Below are 22,050 nucleotides of genomic sequence, written 5' to 3'. Positions count from 1 at the left end.
GGTTATGTAGAGCCATTTGTGTATATTTTGATTATACAGCATCTGATTACTGTAAAGAGGAATGAAAACTTAAGTTAGTTGTAATCCTTTATTCCTATCTCACATGCTATACAAAAGAAAGCGTTGCTCACATAAAAAGCATTACCCTCATACCTATACGTAGGCAAGCTCAGACATCCATGGTGAGAAAAACCAAAAAACCCTGATGTTACATTCAGCAGCAAAACTGGGTATTTTATAACTTCTCTCATCCAAAAATATCACACATATCTGGACTCGGAAGGTTTTTGAGGTCACTCAACACTTCAAAACAGGACCATTTGTTAATACCTTTAATAAATGACTAGGAATGTTATTTGACTCTTGTTCATAGGAATAAATGCAGTTGGTAGACGAGGAAAAATTACTACATGTCTGAAAAACGTAGGAGAATAGGCAATACTGAGGCTGGTTTTAATCTTCTCTTTTCTTCTTGCTGTTTAAAGAGGATCTCTTAATTTAAAACTGCTGTAAGGATACTTACCATGCTGGCCATGTTCAAGGGCTCCAGGACATGCATTGCAGATCCTGAACTCTTCTGCTGAAAATGCAGACTCACAGCTGCAGCATAAACATCTTAGATGAGTGTGAGTAGTGATTGCACTATGTGTAGCTTAAAACATCCTGCTCCTCTCCAAGATGCAAAACTGCCTGGAAATTTCTAGCTTAGTTTTACATTCAGTAAATACATAGCAAACGTTCTGTACTGGAGAAAGAGGGGAAAAGAGGGAAAGTACTCTCCACATTCTACAACAGCCTTTTGGATCTTGTCTCTGAAGTCATTTTAAAATCTTCTGTCTCTGTCTGGGTCAGCATTTCATTCTTGGTAATGAGCTGTGAGTTTTCAGATTCTAGTCATCCTGGCAATCCCATTAAAACAAAGGGCCAAAAAAATCCATAGCGTTCTCTTCACTGGGATCTACAGTAAATGCAAAAACATGTGCCTATATTTAGCAGTGTGCAAGCCTGCAGTTAATCAGGTTTGTCCTTAGCAGTAGGTGTCATTACAGCTAATGGGAACAGCAATAGAAACTTGAAAGAACAACTCTGTGGTGCCAAATATTTTCCAGAGTTGTATACAGAAGAAGGTTGTACCAAAACATTAGTAGCCTGGGCTGGAATTGTTATGGAAAGTGTTGTGTTTTTTTTTAAATTCAAGTCAGCTTTTTTTTTTTGGGGGGGGGGGGGTAGTTGTTTTGGTTGGTTGGTTGGTTGGTTGGTTGGGTTTGTGTTTTTTTTGAGGTCATGCACTGTTCTGTTGTGGAGACTCAGTAGGTGTGAGGAAAGCAGATGATCATGAGCTACGTAGCATGCAGTTTTATAATCTGTGTCTGCTTAAACATTGTTTTTTAGTCCAACAACAGCATTAAATGAAGAGAGGCTGAGTATTTCTTGCTAGAACAAAGCCTGTGCATTTGGTTATAACAGACTAAGCGAAAAGCAGTGGGCACAGAATTTTCTGTGAGGCCAGGATTTCAGTTGTTCGTTCCCCTTCTCTGCCCAGGAGAAAGTACACATATATACAACATAAACATCAACCAGCTCCCTGCCATCAAGGCCACCATTTACAAATTTTAGATCTCTGCTGCAAGTATGTGTGGAACATTACACTTCTTCTTCCACAAGGCAGGTAAGTTTTTGAGTTTTGTTTTAACATGTGCAAGCCTCCTTATTCTCTAAAAATGGATGCCCAGTGTGAAAATTTTGACTCCATTTGCTAAAAGACTAAAATAAATGTAAATGTTTTTAGACAAGCTGGGTAACTCTAGCAAAAGTCTGTGCTACCAGCCACACTTGCAAAAATCTGTGCTGCTACAGTGCGTAGGTACTATGAGGTGCCCACTGCGGGGCTGTTCCTCTGGAGCCACTCTGGAGAAGACAAAAGCCTTGAACACAGAAATAGTTACTGGGAGGTCCACTGAAAGAGCAAATTACAAGGGGGATTTATACTGGGAGAGGATCCAAAAATGCAGTAAGACCATAGCTGGTACGCCAGTCAGCATTGATACGGATTCACTATGACACAACATACTGCAAAACAAGAGTTGCACTTGTGGTTACAGGGAGAGAGCTGGTGAAAAAATGCTTGCCTTCCCTGTGCTTACAGAGCTTCCCCAAACTGCCTGTTCCCAAGACTGTTCTTCAAACAGGAGACAAATATTAAATGAGAACAAAATAAAATTTTTAGCAGAAGTCATCTGTGTTAAAACAGTATATACCATTCAGAGAATGTGAGGTCTGAACGTATTGCTAATTACCATGAATGTGATCATGCACAGTGGTTATCTTAGAGATGTCACAGCTGAAACCTGTTTGGGCTTGGAGGTTTTCTGTAACTAATGCTATGCAGTTCTCAGAATATGAATGCATATTAGTTATGGGAATAATGGTTATCAAGATTACTAAAGAAATCATTTCTGTCATGCAATACAACAGCAAATCAAAGGTGGGAAGGGATGGGAGGATGCAGAATTGGATTAAAACTGAAAAAGTAGTTCGCAAAAGCAGCGTGGGGCTATACCGGCTGGAATTTGACCAGGTGTCTGCAGTTAAATCACATACTCTTTGGACAGAAAAAAATAACACCAAATGATCATCCAAGCAGGGGGATTCCACCTCTTACACTGACCTCATGTTTTCTGCCAGGTGGGCAGATCAGAAGCAGACATCCAGCCGTAAGCTGGCCATGTACTTTTGCCTGTCAGCAGGCAGGGCAGCAGCTCCAATGGCCATGTCTAGCAGCTCCCCACACATCTTACATCACTGCACACAGAGCGGAGAGACATCAGTGCACTGCAAGGCGTGTTTGTGTCTTCACATCTATCTCTACACGAGGCATGTTTGCTCTGCTGGGCTGTTCCTCTCTAGCTCTACACATTGGTCTGTGTTAGTACAGGAATTAATACAGTTAATGGAAATGAAGTTCCATCTAGGCGCATACAAAGGCAAGTCAAAAACAGGATGAACCAAATTGTGCCTACTCACTGATTGTGTTTGGAAGTTTTTGAAGTGAAAATACTGGAAACCAACTTTACAAAAACATACTAGGAAAAACATCCAAACACTTTGCTCTTGTGATTTGGTAACTTCATGAAGATGTTAGCTTTGAGGTGACAACCTACTTCTGTGCACCATGATAAATCCTGCTGATGCCATTGATTTTACACAGGTGCAGCTGGGGTTGGAGTAGACAACACTGAAAAAGGCCATTTACCACATGCATAAGCTCCTGGAGCGTGCCTGCTTACAACTGTCAGCCAGTCCTCTGGTACCACTGCACTGCCATCAAGGCAGGCATGCCTCTTCTTGGCAGAGAGGGGTGTCTGCCAGCAACACCCAGGATGTGCTTGCACGGCCTCTGAGCACAGCCCACAGACCCTGATTGCACCCAAATGCCACTGTCTTCTATAGTGCTGGAACCCGCAGTGGCCAGGTGTGGGCTGTAGCACAGCCCAGCTCCTCCAGCCCAGGGTCATGGGTACAGCTGCCCGCAGTGAGGCTGGAGTGCTTGGTTGTGCCTGCCTACCTTGTTCTCACCATGCTGTGCCGGTGTTTCACAGGGGGCGATGCCAAGGAAGGAGAGCTGCTGGGCTAGATACCGCCCACACCGTGTGCTTTTCAGAGAGATGTGGGCTGTGGGCAGCAGAGCTGCAGAAGTCTTTGTGGCTGCAGTGCAGATGCAGCAAGTGGAATCAGTGGGAAAAAATAAAAATAAAAATTAAGGCCTGTCCTAAGAGCAGCATACAAAATTTGAAGGACAGGAGGATTAATAACGTATTTTAAAGCTGCCCCGGCATGGCTCTGATAAGTGTGGCTCTAGTTAATCCATGAAGGTAACTTCCATTAGAACACTACAGTGGATAGCAGATTTGAAGATGTCTGCAAGGGTATGGTACTCAGTGACTTGGATGTCCAGATCTTACCAAAAAAAATCTGTGCCAGCAGTGCTGAAAGAGCAGGACAACAGCATCAAAAAAACTAGGCCAAAAGTACATTGATTTTCAAATAGATCTGTGCTCCTAAGTCACTTTAGCATTTTTAATTGTTTTATAATTAACAATAATGATTAACAGTCATGCTCAGCATTTGATCGTAATAAGACTTTTGTCTGGTTGTGGAATACTGTTCATGCCTAGTCTCCAACACAAATCAAAACCATGTGAGTAACCAGGTTAAGAGACAACCAAGTTCTAACCAAGTTGCCTGATGTGGCTTATTTTTGTATTCCAGCCAGGGCCTGAGGCTCTTACTAGATATTTTCCCTGTCCAGCTTGCATATTCAAATGTAAACAATAATATTTCCATCCTTGAGGAGTCCAAGTGAGATTTTATAACACAAAGGCATTAGTGTGTTAAAAAGGTCTCTCAACTGAAAGTGTGCAGCAGTTTGCATATTAGCGCATGTTTTTAATTAACACTTGGAAGAGAGAAATACTTGATGCAATTAGGAGTGACACAAATAAAAGTGCCTTTTGTACATTCTCAATGTAAACATCTAAACTGAAAATAAAATCATTCCTGCTCTCACAGAAGGCAACTGGCATTTAGCTTTTGTAAAAAAAGGCAGCTTAGTCTTTTTTTTTTTTTTTTCACACTGCCAGACAGGTTTTTCAACCGACTTGCTTTTGGTGATGAAAACATCTCACTTCTTGTGCAACTGTGAAGAGAAAACCCCCATTTGCTGCACCCCAGGTCATGGGGGGTTCCAACCTCATATCAGCCTTCACAGTCCTTCCTGAGCAGATGACTCCCATGTGGCTGCATTCACACACTCCTCTCTGCATTTCACCCGAGTTTGGTACTTTGTCTTTTACATCTGCTAAAAAGCTACCCTGTGAACTTGCTAAATGGTGTTCCAGAAGCAACTATTTGAAAATTGGGTGGGGAATCCCAGAGGTCCCATTTTTGTTTAGGTTTGGCTTACTGTCACATCACAGTGACCTCCACTACAGTTAGGCACATGATACAAGGTAGAATGAAAAAAAAAATCATTTTCCCCTCAAGTTTCAACATGTCCTGCAGTTATATTTTCTTTTTCTCTTTTTTCCATTTACCACAGGTAAAATTTAATGGTCAATGGTCCAGAATTTAGAGATTAAACTCTTATTTCCTCTTCTCATCAAAACTCAGAAATGTTTTGAAATCTGAATTGACAAATTAGTTTCCACTTCATTCCCCTCTGCAGTTCAGTATTTTTTCCAAAGTTTAAGTTTTAAGATCTTCTGTCATAGCAAAAAGAAAACTTCTGAATATATTAAGTCTTAGACATTCATTTCTGTCACATTGTACCAAGTGACAGAAAAGGTAATAAGAAGAAATGATCATTCCCAAATTTTATTAAAATATGAGCAAAAATAGAATGAGAATAATCTTCTTTAGAAAGTTCCCACACTTAAAAGACTTTCCATATTAAAGCAAAGAAAAGGAGATTGTATTATCCACAATATGGTACTGTGTCTGTTATTCAAGCTATTTCCAAGTTTCTAATGGGAGAGCTGCATCTACATTACTTTGGGTAAATAAGTGAACACAAAATAAGGAACAGTTGTTGCTAACATTAAGCTACAATAGCTGCAGAAGGAAAATGCCCTCAACTGATGATCATGTGTTCCTGTGTACAGCTACTTGAACTGTGCCGAACATCTGCAGCGGGAAGAAAAGAAGCGGTTTGACTGTATGTGAGCCAAAGCACATGATGACTTACTTTGTGCAGGTAATGCCAAGAGGTAAGCACGTCAGAGTACTTGAAGAGAGCAGGGGCTGGAGTTTGCTTCAGCCTGCTGTTGCCCACTGTGTACAGCACTCATGTTAAGCAGCGGCAGGTCTCATTCAGCAGTTTTCCACCAAAGTTAGTAACAGAATGAGGTGCAATTTTTCAACAATATTTAATGCACTTTTATCTCCGTTGGCCAAGCCTGAAGAACTCTAGAAACCTTTTTTGGTTGGTTGTTTTGTTTGGTTTTGGTTCTGATTAACCCCAGACTGTGCTTTCTATCACTAAAGAAAGAAAACAGAAAAAAAAGAAAAAGAAAACAAACAAACAAACAAACAAAAAAACAAGCAGAATGTGTTGGTTTTTTACTACTTGCAATTTCTAATTTAACTCACCTCGTGAGGTCCTTCCTCTGCTATTTAGCTGTCCTGATGAGTTTGGGAGGGATCAACTGAGGGAGAGGATGAGAAGGGCAGCATGGCATTGCACTGTTACTGATGTGGGAGAAGATTACGGGGAGTTGTGTTGAGGTTACAATTTTTTTTTGTAGGGGAGGAAGAAGAAGGAGGAGGAAGATGCCACCCAGAAGTTTGCATTATCAGCCTTTACAGCAGTCTGCTCATGAGGCTGCCTACAGCTTAGTCCGTAAATATACCCACAAGTGGGCAGGACCAGAAGCAGAAAGCTCCTTCCCAAACACCATCTGGCTGCTGGTGGCAATGCCTAGGCCGTGGCCACCCTGGTCTTGCCTGGCCTTGGGTGGGTCTTTTCAAAGCTTCACCATGCTGAGTGAATGTAAACATAGAATCATAGAATATCCCGAGTTGCAAGGGACCCTTAAGGATCATCGAGTCCAACTCCTGGCTCCACGCAGGTCCACCCAAGAATTCAGACCATATGACTAAGTGCACAGTCCAAACGCTACTTGAACTCCTACAGGCTTGGTGCCATGACTGCTTCCCTGGGGAGCCTGCTCCAGTGCACGACAACCTTCTCAGTGAAGAACCTCTTCCTGATTGTCCTGGTTCCAGTTAGGACAGAGTTAATTTTCCCTCATAGTAGCTGGTAGGGTGCTATGTTTTGGATTAGGATGAGAAGAGCGCTGATAACATGCTGATGTTTTAATTGTTGCAGAGCAGTGTTTACACCAGGCCAAGGACTTTTCGGCTTCTCGCTCTGTCCTGCCAGCGAGCAGGCTGGGGGTGCAGCAGGAGCTGGGAGGGGACAGACCCAGGACAGCTGACCCAAACTGGCCAAAGGGGTATTCCATACCATCTGACGTCATGCTAAACAATATATAGGGGTGGCTGGCCGGGGTGGGGGGGGCCGGCTGCTCGGGGATAGGCTGGGCATCGGTCAGCGGGTGGTGAGCAATTGCATTGTGCATCACTTGTTTTCTTACACATTATTATTATTAATACTATTATCATTATCACTATTATTATTATTATTGTTATTATTATATTCCTGTCTTAATAAACTGTCTCTATCTCAACTCACTGGCTTCACTTTCCCGTTTCTCTCCCCCATCCCAGAGAGGGAGGGGGGAGGGTGAGTGAACGGCTGTGTGGTGTTCAGCTGCCAGCCGGGTTAAACCACAACACTGATGTTCAGCCTGAACCTCCCCTGCTGCAGCTTGACACCATTCCCTTGAGTCCTATCACTGGTCGCTAAAGAGAATAGGTTGGTGCCTGCCCCTCCACTCCCCTTTGTGAGGAAAAGAATTAATGATCAAGTCATAGCTTATATGACTAATTATTGCCTATATGTTACACATGCCTATTTGATTAGTTCTTTTTTTCTTTTTTTTTTTTTAGAATAAAATCCTATAAAGAAATTAAAAACATTGAATGAATACTTTAAGTTAGAAGATGTGAACATTTTTCTAAATTTGTTTCTTCCTTTCAAGAATAACCCTATATGACAAATATTCTTTCAAATAATAAAAGTATTTAATTTTAGGTAGTTGATTTCATATAGCTGAGGCTGGAGGAGAATTAAACAAACAAGGTACATCTGTGACTTCAACTGAAGCTTACATGAGTTCCAGTCAGCAAACTGGACATGGCAAAGCCCATCTCAAAAGAGAGAAAGGGAGAAAGAGAGAAAACATAAATGACTGAAAATCACAACCATGATGACAAACAACTTTGAAAGGATATTACTTCATGGAAAACACCACTTTTAAGAGAAATACCAGGAAACTGAGAGTGGTAAGAAATGCCCTGTAATCCCTTTTAGGCCTTTTTACCTGGCCTCCTTTCTCTTGCCTCATGTATGTCACAGGTAATCCCTACAACTCTTCCAGGCATCTGCCTGTCCATGTCCCTCCCACATACCTGTTCTTTCACTACTCTACCTCCACCATCACACTTGTAATTCACCCCTTTCCCTGAACTCCATTTAACTGTGATTTCCTTTATTCTTTTTCCCCTGAGATGCTCCTTGCTTTGCAGCAGAAAGGCCAGGCCACTGCAGGTGGACGCTCTCCAGCAGCCGGGGGCCACCACAGGTGGGCAGAGGGTAGGGGGAGGATGGAGATTGCTCTCACCCCAGCCTCCAGCCCACTTCTCCAGATGAAGCTTTGCTTTGCTGATTTATGACTGCTCCTGAGTGCCTTGGATGGAGTTATAGCCCCTTGTATTACATGGTGCCTTCTCTGTTATTCTTGCTACACGCCACAGATTTATGGTGGCTTTTAAGCCAGGCAGTGCATGAAGAAATATGATCTTAACAAAGCATAGAAGGGACCAAGGGAGGTCAAAGTGTGGGAGCTGAACGCTCTATGGTGCTCCAGGATTTCCCTTTATTTACTGCGCACACCTTTTCAATCTCAAGTGGATTTCAGCTGTCTTGGACAGCCCTAGCCAACAGATGGGGAGGAATCTGCAGTCTGGTGAGCTGAGAGGCTTTGCCATCAGCAGATGACTTTTATTATGATTTAGCACACATAGGAAATCCCAAAATATCATTGGTGAATTAAATCAATTTACACACAGAGTGCCAGAAAGATGCATAGCATCAAGGAAAGCAGGAATGTCACAGTACGAGTGTCATCTTGTACTGCGTCACCTATCTGTGTTTTGCTAGGTTAACCATGTCCTGCAAAGCTCTGCTTTTGATGCTGAAGGAAAAAAAAATGTGATAGACTTTCACGGAGAAGTGAAGCAAAAGCTATGCCTGATTTCCTCAATATGATGGTGTGACAAGGAAAATAAAGCTGTAAGTGATTTTCTTTTTTAGTATTTTTTACATGTATACATAAATTATACGAAAACAGTAACATATAGAAAAAAGGCAGGCACTGTTCTTAATGTATAGATGGATAATGTGAGTCTGAGCAGCACACACATGAGGACACATGCACAAGGGCAGAGCTGCATGGAGTCACCTGCAGGACCACAGCCTGCACTGAACACTCTGTGTCAAGATGCAAAGTGAAACAGCTGGCAAAGCGGGAAGAAAGGTGTAATTACAGCCAACAAATGACTCTGAGCCAACACCTACTGATGAGGCCCTGGCCTCAGAACAGAAGCCAGGAACAGGAGCTTTTTTCCTCCTGTGTCATAATCCCATCCAGCTACAGCATCATTCTCTGTTAATAAGACAGCTCCCTCTCGATCAAAGATTTATTATCATTATTTCTCTATCTGAGGAATGAAATTTGTCTCCCTTCTGCTTAGTCTAGGGCTATAGCAAGGATCCTATGGCACTTGGTTTTTGAAAGGGACCCAGCAATCCAAATGGGCATCTGCTCTTCCAAGCTTCCAGAGCAACAGTCTCTAAGTCTCAGATACATCATGCTGCAAGCTCTTCCTAACGCAAGGAAAGTCAAAATAGGCCAGGCCTTGGATGCTTTTTGGTAATCCTTTTTGGTAATTTTTTTTATCCCTTTGTGCAGAGCATTGAAGCCTGGGCTTTGCCCTTGAAGGTCGTGGCTCAGGTCTTCTCATGAGATGCATGGTCTCCTCCAGAATGGCACTGAAAGAATGGTGAGTGATGTAACTTTGCAGGAAGGGGAGATGTGTGCCCTCTTGGGATTCGTATGTTCCCCAGCTTTCTGTTTTCCAAATGATTACTTAATTTTCTCATGCTTGTTTCCTCACAGTATATGCTGTGTATCGTGATGTCAAGAACAATAGATTTTGCAAATATTAACACTGCAGCAGGCATTGAATATACTGATTGTGTATTGTGAATATACTATATTACGAATATAACATATGCCCAAACCTCTCACAATCTGAACATGCTATCTCCTGTTTTTTCAATGTTATGATGACTTACCTCATCTGAAGATCCTATGTATTTTCTAAGTGGAGTTTCACTCGGCTTAGTCTTTGATTATTATTGATGTGGAGAAAGCAGGGAACAACAGTGTCCTGCCTTATGCGGTAAGAGACCTAGGGAATGCCAGGTTCAAAATGATCAAAAAGAGATGCTTCTTCCTAGCCTGTTGAGGTTAAGCAGTGGAGATCTTTTCTATTAAGTGTACCATGGTGACCTTGGCAGGCCTACAGCAGCAGCTCAAAGAACAGTATGAGTGAGAGAAGTATGTGGATGACCACAGCAGGTGTAGCACTCCTGTCTCAGCTCGGGATAGATCCTTGGAGGGGCAGAGCCTGATTTTGTGAAATGGCTTTTTCACTTTAGTTAAAAGTTGTCAAAGGTGTCTCTCATGGTAGGAGCACTAGCTCAAATGAGCTTCTTCAAGAAGCACTATTGAACTTGCTTTTGTTTAGATGGTTTTTCCCTTTGACATGCTTGTTTTGCAATAGTGACTTGGCTTGAAAAGAAGATTGTAAAGATGAACATGGTGAAGATAAATCTCAAAGCTACTGCAACTGTGGGGGCATTCCCTCTTTGGACAGGAAGTAGACTTATAGTTGAAAGCCATCTCAGCTTCATAGTAGATTTTGTGAGGGGTGAAAGTTAGTTACTTTTGCATTAAGCTTCAGTACCTTTAAAAAATAAGGTGCTCAGTTTATGCAAGAGTCATGAGGCTGTTCCTCTGATTCTGTTCTTTCTGTCAGGAGCCTCTTGTCCTTGCACGTGATTTGTGTGCTCAATTATAGCTGTTCCAGTGGGATACATACCTTAGATTTTATAATAGAATGGAAGTACAAAGTCAAAGCTTAAACTGTATTGCAGTAGCACTTCTTGCTGGCCTGTTATGCATATTTCAATAAAGAAAGGTCAAAATACTGCACCACCATAGAAAGGGGCTCATGATGTCTTTATCTGTAGTATAGGGATAATATTCTTTGCTTATATGCCAAAACTTGCTGTAAATTTAGAGACACAAAACCTGAAGATTTTTAGTATGGCCAAAATACATTGTGACAACTGACAGATACCTGTTAATTATCAGTGACTAGGGGAGTGGTGGGGGATGAGGGGGAGTGTGTGAACCTTTTATTCCTGGTGTTGCTGATCACATAAAAGTTTCAAATGAATGCAGCCTTTTGTTTCCTGTGAAACAAAAGATTCTAATATAGACCATGCTGCTGCTGAAGTAATGAAATAAATTACTGGTCAGTTCTAAACTTTGAAAATGACCGTTTTTCTTTTGGTGGCAGTTCTAGATCAGGCTTCTATATGTGGAAGAAAACAACAACAATAACAAAAACCCATCTCCTAAATATAGCTTTAGTTTTCTACTTCATAGCTACAAGCAGAAAATACCCATGAATCAATAATGGAGGCCTGTAAACACTCTTCTGTCTCTGTAGTGTACTTAATGTCAACCAGGGGCTGTAGTAAACCACAATTTCCCAGCTGCAATAAATGCTGCAGGCTCCAGAGCTGAGCACAAAGTTTAATTAAAAGCAAACTGACATATATTATATATATGTGCGTGTATATATATGTATATATGTACTCTCTCAATTATTTTTCAACAATCTTGGGAATCTGGAGAGGTCCCATTGGACTGGAAGCTGGCAAATGTTGTGCCAATTTTCAAGAAGGTGCCAATTTTTTCAAGAAGGGTAAGAAAGAAGACCCTAGCAATTACAGGCCTGTCAGTCTCACATCAGTGCCTGGTAAAATTATGGAGAGGATGATCCCTGAAGTTATTGAAGCGCACCTGGGGGACAATGCAGTCATTGGTCCCAGCCAACATGAGTTCATGAGGGGTAGGTCCTGCATAAGGAATTCGATTTCTTTTTATGATAAGATCACCCATCTAGTTGATCAAGGGAAAGCAGCTGATGTGATCTTTTTGGACTTCAGCAAAGCTTTTGACACAGTTTCCCATAGGATCCTACTGGACAAAATGTCCAGCATACAGCTAAACAAAAACATCATACGATGGGTGAGCAATTGGCTGATGGGCAGGGCTCAAAGGGTTGTGGTAAATGGGGCCACATCAGGCTGGCGGATGGTCACTAGTGGGGTCTCTCAAGGCTCCATTTTAGGTCCAGTCCTCTGCAATGCTTTTGTAAATGATTTGGATGTAGGACTAGAAGGTGTTTTGAGCAAATTTGCCGACGACACCAAACTTGGAGGAGTTGTGGACTCGGATGAGGGTGGAAAGGCCTTGCAGAGAGATGTGGACAGATTGGAGAGCTGGGCAAACACCAACCACATGAAGTTTAACAAAAGCAAGTGCCAGGTCCTGCACCTGGGATGGGGAAACCCTGGCTATATGTACAGACTGGGCAATGAGACGCTGGAGAGCAGCCCCGCAGAGAGGGATCTGGGGGTTGTGGTTGACAGCAAGTTGAATATGAGCCAGCAGTGTGCCCTGGCAGCCAGGAGGGCCAACTGCATCCTGGGATGCATCAAGCACGGCATCGCTAGTCGGTTGAGGGAAGTGATTGTCCTGCTCTACTCTGCACTGGTGCGGCCTCACCTCGAGTACTGTGTGCAGTTCTGGGCACCACAGTACAAAAAGGGCATTAAACTGTTGGAGAGTGTCCAGAGGAGGGCGACAAAGATGGTGAAGGGCCTAGAGGGGAAGACATATGAGGAGCGGCTGAGGTCACTGGGCTTGTTCAGCCTAGAGAAGAGGAGGCTGAGGGGGGGCCTCATCACAGTCTACAACTTCCTTGCGAGGGGGAGTGGAGAGGCAGGTGACCTATTCTCCGTTATCACCAGTGACAGGACCCGTGGGAACGGTGTTAAGCGGAGGCAGGGGAAGTTTAGGCTAGACATCAGGAAGAGGTTCTTCACCGAAAGGGTGGTTGCACACTGGAACAGGCTCCCCAGGGAAGTAGTCACTGCACCAAGCCTGTCTGAATTTAAGAAGAGATTGGACTGTGCACTTAGTCACATGGTCTAAACTTTTGGGCAGACCTGTGCGGTGCCAGGAGTTGGACTTGATGATCCTTATGGGTCCCTTCCAACTCAGGATATTCTATGATTCTATGATTCTATGATATATAAATCTGCTGACGCAATCTCTCACTCTTGCATCTGAAATATATAGAGGTCTCTTCCTGGAGACAGTGGATGATTTAGAATTCAATTTCACTTAAGAAGCCTCTCAGATAATACTATCCAGTTATTCTCTGTGCACACTACATAAAGACATCCTGTTAACTAAGTGCATTGATCTCCCATTGTTTTACATGCCTAGTGTATCAGCTGTTGAGTTATTTGGCTTAAATTAGCCAAATGGCTTAAATTAGCCAATCAGAGACTCAGCAACATTTTCCTATGCTCTAAATAGCCAGACATACCTGAACTTTCAGGAGGAACTACATTTGGCAATTAATGGGTATGATAGCACTAATATATTATATTTTAGCTATAAGTAAGCTTAGAAGTTTTGAGGAAATGTCTCACTGATGCTTTAGCTCCAGACAAGCTCTGCTCGTATTAGCCATGTTTGACAAGCTGTTCTATAAATGTTTAATGACATGCAGTTCCTTGTTGATTTGTGTCCTAAGTCCTTCCTAGCTCTGCACACACTTTGGCCTGAGTTTACCCCTTCTCCCCCTCCCCCTGTGCTCTGGTTGTTTGCTGGATGTGGCACTGCAGATCCCATGTCTGCTTTGCAGATTGATGGGGAAATCGGAGTTAGGTGGGACCTCTGGACCTGTTAAAAACTGCTGTTGAAAACAGGGACTTAGATTAGGTTATCCAGGGCACTGTCAAGTGAAGTCTTGAATATTTTCAGTGAGAAAGGACCCACAACCTCTCTGGGAAGCCTGTTATGATGCTCAGTTGTTCTCAGGCTGAAGAATTACTCTTTTTCTTAAATTGAAGGAGTTTCCCCTAAAGCAAGTTGTGCCCACAGCCTCTTATCCTGCCACTCGCTATACTTTTGAAGAGAGCATCTCCATCTTTTCTACCACTACCTTCTGTGGGTATTGCAAGGCACTGATTAGATCCATCCTGAGCCTTTTCTTCTCCAGACTGAACAAATCCAATTCCTTTAACTTTTCTTTTTATCCCAAGTTCTCCAAGCCTCTGATCGTCTTGGTGACCCTCAGCTGGACCTTCTCCATTTTTCCAATGTCTCTCTTGAGCTAAGGGCCAAAACTGGACATTAAATTCCAGGTATAGTCTAAGAAATCCTGGGTAGAGCTATAAATACATTGGCTGATCTGTTAGTATGTTCATGTGGATTGACAAACAACATGCATAATTCTTCAGTTTACATAAAATCTATTCCTTTGGTGGAAACACTATTTTGAGGCATTTCATCAAAACACACAAAGTTCCTGTTTCACTGAACAACTGCAGACCTCCCCCCTCCCTCCCCCCCCTTCCCCCTCCCCGACAAATTCGGGTGAAAATGTCCATGTTAAAAATATTTTGGATGAGACAAGACTAACAGGCAGCATAATAAAGAAAGGACATTTTCTTGACAAATCACGTTTAGTTAAACGCTAGTCTTAGTGCTTATGCAGTTGACACTGAAGCTCCAAAGCAGACTTCCAGCATTATTGATGTTGCTGCTGGTCCTGCTAAGAAGGACAGTAGCAAGGGATTTCATGACATGCAAACACAGCAAGAGCTCTAGCACACCTTTTTTATCAGAATGTGCAGCTGAGATCTGCTTGTGCCTGACTCCATCTCAGACACTGGGGGTTTGTCTGACTTTGAACCGACTTTGAGGCTAATTTTTCCAAACACAGAAAAGGTGGAGGATGACAACTGTTATGGGACTTGGGAATAAAATGAGGCTTAGTTGGCTTTGCTTTCTCAGCATTTGTTCCTCAGAAATTAAAAATATCTAAAAGTATACGTGACGCTGGAGTTCTGGAATAAAGTGTATTAAAGCAATATTCCAGAGGCTAAACAGCTTTTCACACAATATGAAACACACAGTTAGCTCTCAAAGAATTAGAGTTCATTTATACTGGGGACCAAACCACAATGCCTTATACCTTTGAACAAAAATTAATCTCTTCCTCTTGTTTTATTTATAGTGGTCTTTGTAGATTTATATCCATATGGTGTTTTGGCTGGCATGCAATCTATTGTTGCATTGCTAAATAAAAGTGAACCATGAAGTCTTCATAGCCAAAACTTTTCTTGCATTCTTGAGGAGATACAGTGATGCATTTGTTGCCAATGTGCACCTGGCTGGATCAGTAAAGATAGATCTCTCATTCATGGATGTTTTAAGAGACCTCCAGAAGCTTACTGAGTTAAGGATATCCCAATCAGCTACTGTTAGACTGAAAGAGTCTACCACATTTTGCACTAAAGGGAGGCTTTTAAAAAATTAAAACAACAACAACAACAAAAAACCACTAAAATTTGTATGCATTAACTGAAGCTCTGTCTTCAGCAGTAAAGATACACAAATCAAAACAACAGAAGATACAGCCTGCAGTTACAGAATTTTGCTTTAGCTGTGCTTCAAATTTGCTTTCATATGGAATAGCAAAACCAAGAATTTATGAAAAAAGAGATTAAAAGAGATCACCATGCAGTTCTTAAAACATCTAAAACTTAGCTTGGAAACACGGAATTAAGTTCTTTGTGTACAGAGACAAGTTCAGAACCACAGCTCAACTCATGCCTTTTGCAAGAAACTAGAACAAAGGTGAGACCTCAAAACAAACAAACAAACAACAATAAAAAACACCACTGAACAGTAGTTACTTCATCAAAACATAGGCCTTGAACCAAATTTTGTCTTTTTCATCTTATTTATTTTGCCTGTTTCATCTTAGTCATGGCAGTTGTCTTGCCATGGTTAGAGTGACATGGAGGGTAAAGCAGAGGAAAATGAATTCAAACTGCATCATAATACAATCCAAATATTCAAAGCACAGTAATATGTTTAAAATACAAAAACTAATGAAATTTTTGGGGAAAAATTCTACCTGTCTCTTCTTACATTTTTTACTTTTTGATTGAACAATAAAGTCAATGTATTAAAGTTGCACTGGTCTTTATTTTTATGTCTGCATTAACTAACTACAGTAGTTACTGAAAATCAGAATAAAGTCTGGATATGCACTAATGGACTAGTATTTGTAGTTAATACCCTGAAATTTGGCCATCTGGATGTTAAAATTAAATGTTTAGTGGGCTAGAAGTACTGCAGGCAAAGATAAGGCTGAAAGCCAATATAGTGATGTTTGTCCATTTTCTCCTAAAGGAGGGGGGAATCCTGAAAATGGAAAATAAAAGGAGGAGGAAGCAAGAACATAGGGAATGACTCAAGAGGTGACAAAAACATGAGATTGCATATATGCAACATGATCAAGTTGGAAAAATAATTTGTTAGGAGGACTGCAAGGTGAACTAGTAGTGGAAAAAGTCACTTCAGTCAGGAGGTAGAAATCTGATGCTGGAGGAAGTCTGAAGATGAGTCTGATCAATCCATTTTGATTTTTTCAAAACATGAATTATTCTTAGTCAACAGGACACCATCTAATGAACAGAGTATACATTAGCTTAAAACAACTCTGTTTGAAATGGTCTTGAAACTAAAAGTTTGTCTAGAACAGTATTTGAACTCTCAAGCGTGTGAGATTCTGCAAGCCAAGTGAGAGCCAGAAGGATCTCCTGCAATTCAATATTCAACAGCTGTTAAAGCTTTTATGTTCCTAGTGTGCAAGAGGGAGTCACAGAAAAAAAGAGTCAAGGGAAAAGAAATTTTAGAAGCACTGTTACTGACTTGCAGGTGTAAATATCCAATGAAGATTGAAGTAAATATGGGGGAAATGGCAAATAGGACTAGAAAAGAAACATAGAAGCTGAAAAAGACAATGTTCCAGTGCTGTCAAAATTGTCAGTGAGTGTATGAAGACAGCAAGGATGGAAAATGAAATACTGGCTTAATACATCACATTGAAATAAAGTGGATCTGAAGAGAGGCTAGAGAAAAATCCAACAAGGTCATCAGCAGTCACACCAAGGATGTGGATGTATGACACCTACAAGGGCATCAGAAATATAAAATGAGGGCTTCAACTTCCAACACTAGGAAACTGGTTTTGAGAGTCATCTGCTAGTCTTACCTGAGATTCTGGGATATGCACGTGAAGCTTCCTAGCAAAGACAGAAACTGAGATGCCTGAAATTCTAGGGAATATTATCTACAAAAATCAGTAAAGAAGCAATATGAATTGTAAAGAAAAGCACTGAAACTTAGTTATTGTGTCTTGCAATCCCAAAATATGAATGTCTTAACATCTTCGTTCTTCACTTCATATGAATTTAACATATTTTCCATGTACAATAGTGCCTTTATACAAAGTTTCTCAACTCTTTTGCAGCAAGTGTTACTGCCTAAATATAAAGCTGCTCTTTGAAAGGAGAGTTACTTTCCCTTTTGGCACTTCTGAATATTTCTGTTTCAATTTTCTGTTCCTTTCCCCCTAAGATCTGAGTTGCAGAGCTGCTTACTTCAGTCCCCAGTGTAGGCCTATTTGTATTGGCTTTGATGTAAGCAGTAGCTTCTTGGTTTAATTTTAACATTTCAAGGGAAGAGTTTATTCACATATGAATTACGCAGCATGAAATCTTAAAAGCTTCAGTTAGATGCTCATAAAAAAAATGCATAATGAGTTTGGTTGGGAAAAATATTACAGAACTGATGTTCTCCTAGTCTAAAAAGACAACGTGCTTTCAGGAAGAGAAAAAAGAGTGAACAAGATGGGAAAGAGAGGCTTCAGCACAAAGAAAGGGCTGCAGATCGGCATGTAGTGTGCCTGTTAGGTCAAATATACGTGTGCAGACTGGAATGAGAAATGCTGCACAGGGAGAACAAAAATCCCAGATTTCCAAGCAACACGTCCAGCGTCTAGTCTGTTGAACTAGCCACCTTGCTGTTGTGATCTTTAGCAATGCTCTGTGCAGGAGCAGGATCTTGAATACCTTGTAGGCATTACAGTTATTTTTTGTCATGTCATGAACTTCTGTGGTCGTTTGTTTAGTACCAGCAGTGTGTACCATACTTTTTATTGCCAAGAGTGGCAATACATTTTTCTGCTTGAGGCTGGGTAGCTCCCACAAGCATGGTATCTGTGATCTTTAGGAATTCACAGAATGGGCTTCTTGAAAGTGTCTTACTGCAGTGCACAGGTAAAAACCACAAAAGAAATCTTGCCAGCAGTGCAACTGCCACAAATACAGGAAAAAAAATACAACCAATTTTGATCTGGTCGATTATTTAAGAATTGTTCTATAAAGTTACTGTAATCAAGCTCATCAGTACCTAAGGGCCTGGGATGAATAGAGGATGAGATTCCAGATAATATCCGAGAAAAAAGATGGAGACGTGCTCATGTGCTTGCAAAATCCATCCCGAGCCACTGGATGGCGGCAGGAGCAGCTGCAGTGGCTGCTCACAATGAACACAAAATCCAATGCAGAGCAACAGGCAGTGATGGATTAGCTTATTTAGAAGCATTTATGAAGGGAAATCACTTGGGCCTGAATCTAACAATGAAAAATAGCATAATAACTCCATGGGTCCCAAGAAAACGTGAAAGAAAGTAAAAGTTGCATGAACAGCAATAATGTGTTAGCTTTTTCAAGTAAAGTCGGGTAATGCAAATAGGAAGAAGAGTATAATTAATTTGCTTAATAGGCACCACTAAGTAATGCAGGACAAACAAACAAGATGGCTTGATGTGGTGCAAGAAGGGAGACATGACAGCCTGTGACGTAAGAATGAGTCTCTCAATGTAAATTGTTGGTTTTGGGGGGGGCAAAAGCTATACTTTGAGTAGGTTCCCAGAAGTGTTTAAATCAAAGCATTAGGAAATAAGCCTGTTAAAAAAAACATATTGCTTGGATTATAGAAAAGGTCTGTCTTCTGTTGCAAGGAGGTAGAAAGGGAAAAAGCAGCGTGTGTGCCTTGGGAGCAGACTTGAGAGCAGGCATCTGCTTCCTGGTGCGTGGGCTGAAAGGACGGGTGGGTTTGCCGGAAGATCCTCAGCCATGGTCCAGCTGTGGTGTGAGGGCCCAGCTGTTGTGCCAGGCTGCAAGGGGTGTGCGGTTGACATCTGGCAGAACAGTCCCATGTAATGTTTTGAGGACTTCAGTGAGACATAGCTATGATGCCAACCACGGGTTGTCCAAAAGCACATAAACGCGCTTTACCCACCATGCAGATGTTAGGGTCTGGCAGTGACACCAGAGCTTGAAGTCCTCCAGGCTCCCAGCTCTCAGCTGAAGCCATTGCCTCTCTTTGCTGTGTCTCCTCTTTCTACATCCCCTCAAATAAAACAGACACACCTGCATCTGCAAAGGTTTCTCAATATTATCCTGCCAGTAACACACAAGGAACATCTTCATCTGCCATAAATCACACTCAAACTAATATAAATATTTGTTAATCTAGGGCCCTTTTAAAGCTCTGTTACAGTTCTACCTGTAATTCTCATTAGGCAGCACTGCAGCTTATATCTGCAATAACATCTAAACTAGTTGCTTTTCTGGACCATCTGTGTTCAGCTGGAGGAGGTGGGAGGGAGGGAAAAAGAAACACAGTCTTACTGATGTAACTACACAGCTAAAGAAAGTTTCTGCCTCCAAAAGTTGAAGTCGTGGCAGTTCTCTGTAGCTGTGTGACCTCTGGATTGGTGAATATGGACTTCTTCCTGTGGAGCAGTCAGCTACAAGTTAATAGAGGAAAAATTATTCTTTGTCCTCTGAATCATGTTATCCGCAGAATTATGGCACTATTTCTTTCTCCAACTACTTTTCTGTAGTTCCTAAATTCCAATTCAGCTCAACATCAGAATAATTCCAGCCAGATCGAATATGAATTTCAGCTCAATCAAAATCCATGTTCGTCCAATGCCCTTTTCTTGTTGTGATAAACGTATTGTCTAGGACTCAAAAGACAATTAAGGTAGTTGAGTACTAAGATTATGTTCTGGCTTTTTAGGACTCACATGGTTGTATCTGTTCCAGCTTTTAGGCTTTCATGACTATTGGAGCAAGAATGAGGCATCATCAGAGTATGTATTCTCTGTAAGACAGATAGGATATCAGAAAAACACTAAATAACCCCTACAATACTACTTAGAAATAAAGGAGGTATATATTGCCAATATGAGAGACAAAACGAGATTAAAAACGACTAGCTTTGGGTATTCTGACTCTTAAACGTTCCAATCTGGACTGAAATTCTGTGACCCAAACTTCCCCCTACCAAAGCCCAAATTTATTTTGAAATTCCAAGATGAAAAGAACCCAAATTTCAACTTCCAAAATGAAAGTTAATTTTTCAACCACTTTTCTCTCAGGTCAACAAAACTGTGAACCAATTAACAATTACTAAAAAATGTAATTAAGTGTTTCACCAGAAGAGGCCAACTTGTGTTTGCCCAAGGATCATTATACTACTTCAGAGCACTAGACTGATTTAAACATCATATTTCTAAATTAAATAGTTGCAAAGTGCTCACTTTTCATACATGTTTTGCTGCAAGATAAAATAAACTGAAACGTTGATTGTCTCTCATTTGTTTCTCAATTTCCCATATATATATGTGTGTACATAAGCATGTATGTATCTTCACAGGAATATTAGTTCATGCTAGAGCATAAATGCTCAATACATTCATTCTCCTTTTACTCCTGTCCCCTGTTCTTTGGACCTTGAAACCTTTTTGCATATAATAATATTAACAAAAACTTTGATTTTGTACTATCTAACTTCAATATGGGCAACTATAGGGTTGTGTAAATTTTTTGGTGTAAATCATTACATGGAGCATCACTGTTACTTTGGGAGGATGGCAGAGTATTTTGGACTTAGGTAACTTACAACTGTGAACTTTTTGAGTGCCAAATAGAACAAAAATATATTCCCTCTGTGCAGAGCAGTTGCAAGACCTTCACAAGAGAAAACACAGCAATCTAACTATAAATAGCAACTTAACTAAAATTAGATAGAACTGGCAGGCTGTAATATATGAATGGGAGCACTGTTACTATGCTCATCAGGTATTGGAAGGGCTCCAAATCTGACAAGGAATGCTACAGTGCAAACTTGCTGTGCCTGGAAAAATGAACAGAAATGGCTGAATGAATAGGGCCAGGGATGTTTTCATAACTGGATAATACTGTCAGAGACTCCCTGACTAGGTTGATTAAATTTAAATAGAGTACTGCAAGTAGGAATATTTCTCCATATTCCTTATTGCATTGGTTTGCTTATGCTAACAGAAAAAAATGCCATTAAATCTAATGAATAAAGAAATGTGGGAAATCATTTAGGGAAAATTAATGCCAAAATGCTCAGTAAAGTTAAACCAAGCTAGCTAATGGTGTAAATTTAAAGCGTGTAACCGCTTTTGTATGTTTTCATTCAAAAATGGTTAAGTCCTCTCTACAATCCTAAACGAAGATATGAATTTATGGTACCCCAGGTACATGTTTTCATCTGCTGCCTGACCCCCTGCTATAGAAACACCAAAAATGCTTTCGCCTCAAATAGCTTTTTCTAGTTCATACTGTACCCTGCAGTATAGAAAGTGCCATTATGGTCCCCAAATGGTAGAGAGACTTCAACTGAACAGATGATAGATGACAACCTTCCTTCTACATGAAGAACCACTGAAATACAATCACTTCTGCACCTGCTATCAATCAGCCTACACTTCCATATATAGCTTCCATTTTATTTTATTTTTTTCCTAAAAAAATTTAAGTTACCTCATACAAAGGCACCTTGAGGGCATACTGTATTTCCACAAGAGAAGTCAAAGCAAAGTAGCTGATGAATTGTGAATTTACACTGAGCTTATTGTACAATGTCTCTCCCATGTTGATAAACCATCAGTTTATTTCAGTTTAATTCATTCTGAGCGTGAATTAAGTTAAGGTAATTATGGCCAGCTGACTCCTAAATGAGTGTCCATAGAGGA

General features: G+C 41.0%; 1 protein-coding gene across 1 annotated transcript in view; it reads left to right on the top strand.

The window, feature by feature from the left end:
- Positions 1-8,813: 8,813 nt before the first annotated feature.
- PPARA (peroxisome proliferator activated receptor alpha) overlaps positions 8,814-22,050 on the top strand; it is a 73,464-nt gene continuing 60,227 nt past the window's right edge. The window contains exons 1-2 of the mRNA XM_083800586.1: positions 8,814-8,974; positions 9,654-9,744. The gene's annotated coding sequence lies outside the window, so the exon portion shown is untranslated. The remainder of the gene's footprint in view (positions 8,975-9,653; positions 9,745-22,050) is intronic.

This window comes from Anser anser (assembly GCF_964211835.1).
Source record: "Anser anser genome assembly, chromosome: 1".
Taxonomy (NCBI): Eukaryota; Metazoa; Chordata; class Aves; order Anseriformes; family Anatidae; genus Anser; species Anser anser.
This window is presented reverse-complemented; position numbering and strand designations above follow the sequence as displayed.